This window comes from Muscardinus avellanarius (genome assembly GCF_963383645.1).
Source record: "Muscardinus avellanarius genome assembly, chromosome: 12".
Taxonomy (NCBI): Eukaryota; Metazoa; Chordata; class Mammalia; order Rodentia; family Gliridae; genus Muscardinus; species Muscardinus avellanarius.
Window position 1 is genome coordinate 87,138,589 of NC_137798.1, and position 5,550 is coordinate 87,144,138.

The 5,550-nt window shown below is 36.5% G+C and overlaps 1 pseudogene across 1 annotated transcript; it reads right to left on the bottom strand.

The window, feature by feature from the left end:
* Window positions 1-4,670: 4,670 nt before the first annotated feature.
* LOC308271163 (protein FAM136A-like) lies at window positions 4,671-5,087 on the bottom strand (annotated as a pseudogene). The gene has a single exon. The product of its transcript is annotated as a protein FAM136A-like (transcript).
* Window positions 5,088-5,550: the final 463 nt, after the last annotated feature.

The following is a 5,550-nucleotide window of genomic DNA, read 5'->3' on the forward strand; positions in this document are numbered from 1 at the left end:
TCCTATAAAAGCTCTGTGTAAAAGTATAAAAAAATGTCCTGGTTTTCTTTGAAAAGTCTAACTTCTGGGAGAGAAAAAGGTAAAAAGGTAAGATGAGGTATCACTTGGAAATTGGGTGGTGAAAAGAAAAAGAAAAAGAATTGAAAATCTTTGGTGCTGAAAAGAAAGAACAAAAATAAATGAAACGATTGCTTCTACTTTCTTGGTACTAATATATTTATAGAAATTTGTCAAGCTGAATCTTGTTATACTGACTAGATATTACTATTGAGTTATGAATTATAAATTAGGTGTGGTGGGACATGGTTGTGATCCCAGTACTTGAGAGGCTGAGGCAGGAGGATCGCATGTTCTCAGCCAGCTTCAGCTACTTAGGGAGGCCCTGTGTAATTTAGTTTTAAAGTAAAGAATGAAAAATAGGGCTGGGGGTGTAACTTGGAGGTAGCATGTCTCTGGGTTCAATCTCCAGTACCACAAAAATAAATAATTAAAGCAAATAATTATGGAAAGCTTCCCAATCCACAAAATGAATGGACAAGTAAATAATAAATACATAAAAAAGAAATAAGACATTAAGAAGCAAATATACTGAAGCTGACAAAATTATCCCACACAATCTAGATTTCTTATATTTCATTAAATAAATACAAGTTTACTTGCATACATCCTCAAAAGTATTTGGAAAAAATAAAAACCATCTTATTTGTAAATTTAAAAATTAAGAAAATAACAATAAAATATTAGTGGAAAGGGGAATTGAATGGAAGAAAAGAATAAAATAAAAAATCATACATACACACACACACACACACACACACACACATATATATATATATATATATATATATATATATATATAATTTCAAGGTAGAATACATTCAAATAAAAATGTAATGAGTCATTAAGAAACTTAAAAGTAAAAGCACAAAAATAAAAGTGGGATAAAAACAAAGGAAAATAATTCATAAAGTGATAGACATGCAAATCTAATATTAATAAACAATAATACCACAACACACATAACAAGAGATCTTGATAAGGAAGCACAAAAATTGCATAGTAGAATTAATATGTGAATTTATAATCTAAAACAACTCTCCAGATAACAGAAGGTCTGATCAAACATATTGAAATGCATATGAGTAATTGTGCAAAATTCCTAAGAATGATCACCTCCAAAACCTATACCAATAAATCACTTCAAGTTCTCCAGGCAATCTGTCAAATAGCTTATAAAGGCACAATTATTAGACTGGTAATGTCATTCCACAACCAGTGAGCATACCAAATTTCAAGATCATGCTTTCTGACTTTCCACTAGCCAATTACAAAACAAAAAAACCAGGACTCCTTAGAGATTCTCTGCCTGAAGATGGAAAACAGAAGAATTGCCTGGAATGTTCTAATGTTCCAGAAAATAACTAGGTGCTCCAGACATGATAGGAGCATATAAAAAAAGACATACAAAAAGCCTTTGTTCTTACCAAGTGAAAATAATGACAAACACAATTTAGCTTCTTACACAAAATAAAACTCCCAGTGACAACAAAAACCAGACATTGTATATGAAATAATGACTTAAAGATATAAGCAAGTATAAAATGAAAATGGACAGTCTCTGAGAGACAGCAAACAAATGTGAGTTCTGTGACTGTCTCCCATTTGACACTTCCAGAGAGTTTCCAGGACATAGTTCAGGAAGGGAGACCTAAAGAGAGTTGAGAAGACTCCTTGAGTTAAGTATATACAACAGAAGTTGAAGGGATGCCAGGATGCCTAGTTTATCTGGCAGCATATGCTAAGGGATCTGTTTGAGGACTGGAGAAGGTATTGAAAGTCCTACCAATGTTCAAATGTTTTCCAGTTTTTTCTTTTTGTTGACCTCCCTTGACTTCTTAACTGTGCACAGAGTCTCACATTGGATAATGGATGCGTGAATAGCTGAGGCACTCTGACTCTCCTAAGCGGGTCCATTCTTGCTTATGCACACAACCTCCTGGAGTACTTCAGTAATGTGGAAGCTTATCAAAGCACACTGAGTCCATCTCATTCCTTACACTGATCTGATCAATTCCTGATGAGTCTTACAATTTCTCATATGCTATCATGATTACAGCCAGAGGCTAGTCACAGCATGACCCTTCTCAATTTGTTTACCATAGCTAAATTTTCCAGTGCTCAGGGACGAGAGATTTTGTTGTTTTTGTTCTACTTTAAGTCAGTCATCAAACCTGTTAGTTTTCTCAACACTAATTTTCCAGCATGGAGTTTGGGAAATAAGATAGAATTAGAGTGGGGAGCAGCCACAAGCTAGTTTTATAAGTCTTATTTCTTCTACCCATAGTTTAGTGATATGTCTGAGATAAATACTTCTAGTATTGTTCTTTGCCTCATTTTCCAAACCTGTTTTTGGTAGTTTTATCATTTTTTGTATCATGGAGATTTTTTTCCACTTTCACTATCAGTCTGCAATTCTCCTTATTATACTCACTAATTTCCACCTACGGATGTCTTGGTTGAACTCACATGGAAACCTCCCTGGCTTTCATGCTTACTCAGCATTAATAATAAAATAATGATAAAAAAACAAGGGGTCCTTAACTGGAAGAAATTCAACAAATTCAACAATCAAATTATTTACAAAAAGTTTTAAAATATATATATATATATATATATATATATGTCTTTATATATAGAAATATACATATATAAGTACATATATAAATATATGCATACATACATAGTCTATCTAGAAAGGCATCATTTTAATCTGTATGTCAGTTACTTTTTCAGTAAATTTCAAACAATGTATGTGGGCATAAGCCATTAATTTTTGTCTCTGGATAACAATTTTCTTATATATAAAGCAGACATACTTGACTAAACATTTTAAGGCTTTTTTCACCTTCTTAGAAAATGCATGGTATGCTAGTTTTTGTTTTTGTTTTTGTTTTTGATGGTACTGGGGTTCCTGGAAGCCCTTCTACCTCTGGGCTGCACTCTCACAAGCTACACTCCCAGACCTATTTTATACTGTTTTATGTGGAAACAGGGTCTCTTAAGACAGTGAGGCTGGCTTCGAACCTGTGCGATCCTCCTGTCTCCGCCTCCCAAGGGCGGGGATTACAAGCGTGCGCCACCACGCCCGGCTAGTTTTTGCAACAAATACCTGGGAAGCCTACAATAACTGTTTGGCCTGTTAATTGTTCCTAACCTAGATAACCTAGAGAATAGAACTGATTAAAAAGATTAATATTAATTGTATTTATTTATTTTTCACATCTTAAGAAATTTATTTCACTCATAACAAGAAGCATACAGAGAAAGTGATATATTTACTGCCCAAATACAAGGGGAAAAAAAAACAAACACAATAGTGGGGAGTCAATGAAACTTTAAAACCAAACCACTAGGAAAATATATCACAGCCTTGACACAGCAAATAGGATATATTATTTTCAAGAAATAAGTTGGTAAAAAGACAACATGGTACTTATCCAAAAGATAAGATGCCATGCTGGGGCAAGAACACAGCATGTTGTAAAAGCCCCAGGCAAAAATGGTATTTGGTAAAGGGTGGGGTATATGTGCCCCTCCTTTGCTTGTCTCAGCTCAAGCTGCTTACTCCTTGACCTTCTGTATGCCAGGGGGTTATCTCAATAAGGCTCTGTTAACTCAGAGGCCCAAATAACTCATGCTGGGTTTAGGCTTTTATTCCAGTATTTTCTATGAAAACCAGGGTCTTCCACATCCAGTACTTTGTAGATCTCTTAAGTAGCCAGCATTTCCTACTTCATTGTTTATTTCCAGATACTGGTGTGTGTGTGTGTGTGTGTGTGTGTGTGTGTGTGTGTGTGTGTGTGTACACACTCACACACAAACAATCCAAAGCCCTTTCCTTTGAGAGGAAAGCGTCACTAATTTTCTGCCGCAGAAAGCCCTAGAGCCCATATGCCAGTGAATAAGGCAATTCATTGTGCCATTGCTTCTCATGTTTTTGGAAGGGTCTCCAGGTTGAAATGCATTAAGAGTTTACATCTTGATTTCCAGTAAAGGATATACACAAGGAACCTTTCAAAGTTCTTATTCAAATTATTCTCTCTTCCAACTCCACATCTTAAATCTACTCCAAGAAAAATAACGAAATGAAAATAATTTTCCCCCTCCAAAATTAGTGTCTTCCTGGATTTTGTTTTACAGCATATGGAAAATGGTATGGCAATGTTTCTGGCAAATAGGAGGTTGGTTAAAAACAGAAACAAAAGCAAAACAGAAACACCTCTTCTCAAACTCTATCAGATCATAGGCAGATTGGAGGAAACTGTCAGCCTGTAGGTACCTGCATTGTTAAGTACCATGTGATGCTTTGAAGGGCTCTGGCTTGGTATGAGGGAGATCCCTATTGCCTAGTCAAGCACTCACCACATGAAATTTAGGCTTGAGAAACTCTCCTGTGCTATCTCACACATAAATTTTAGCACCAGTGTTTTCCATTTCACTTTCTAGGACCCAAACACAAAGGAACCAGTGTCTAGAGCCAAGTGACATATGCCTTGAACTTCTTGCCACTCTTAGTTTCTTCATATATAGAATTGCCTAAAATATTAAAATTCCCTTTTATTTTTTAAAGAGATTCCTGCTGTGAGCCCACATGGCCACTGGCAAAGACTTTATTTCCCAATGGATGAGAGAGATTCCTTCATCTTCTTGGTCATAGTTGGGATGAGGTGCATATAGTCATCTATATACTTGGTCACACAACGGTCCAGCTGCCTCTTCACCTGAAGCTCCTTACTCCCTGCGTCCATTTACTCTTTGGCTTTGTCACTTCAGGGCGTGGTACACCAGCCCAGGTGGTCCTGGAACTTCTCCAGGAACTAACTCGCCGGTCACCAGTGCCTCGGTTTGAGCCAGAAGCACATGGCAGCGCTTGATACACCGGTGCACCTGCTGTATGGATGCCTGATTGTCCTCATGGCAGTTGGCGCTGCAGCGGAGCCCTGCATCTTCCAGATATTCTGTCTCTCCACACTCTTCACCATGGAGTCCACCACCTTCTCCACTCAGAGCTGCTGCAGCTCCGCCATGGTGACCCCGTGCTCTACAAAAGCTGGTGCCCACATGGGCTTCTACTATTTATTTTATTATGAGTGTTTAAGTTGAGATATGTGCCGGTTATACATAATCAACTTTAGAAGGTCAATCACAGAAATACTGTACTTGCCAGAGTCCTTTGATGAAACAATTAGGTGTAAAAGTAGGAGTATAGGGGAAAGTACTGGGAGTATATACTAGATATAATGACATTGAACAGGCAGGAAATGGGCTCATGTATCTTTTGGATATTGAATCTTAGTGATCCCCAGGCTGGATATTAGTGAGGTTTAAACATCATTAAATTGAATGATTTTCCTTCAAATTTTTTCTTAAATGAACTTCATTTCCTTAATTAATGTTATTAAATATAAAATCATAGGATGTCTAAAGGTCAAATGCCTGTTGTATTTTAGAAGGCGTAAAATTATTCAAACTGAATGATTTAATATAAAG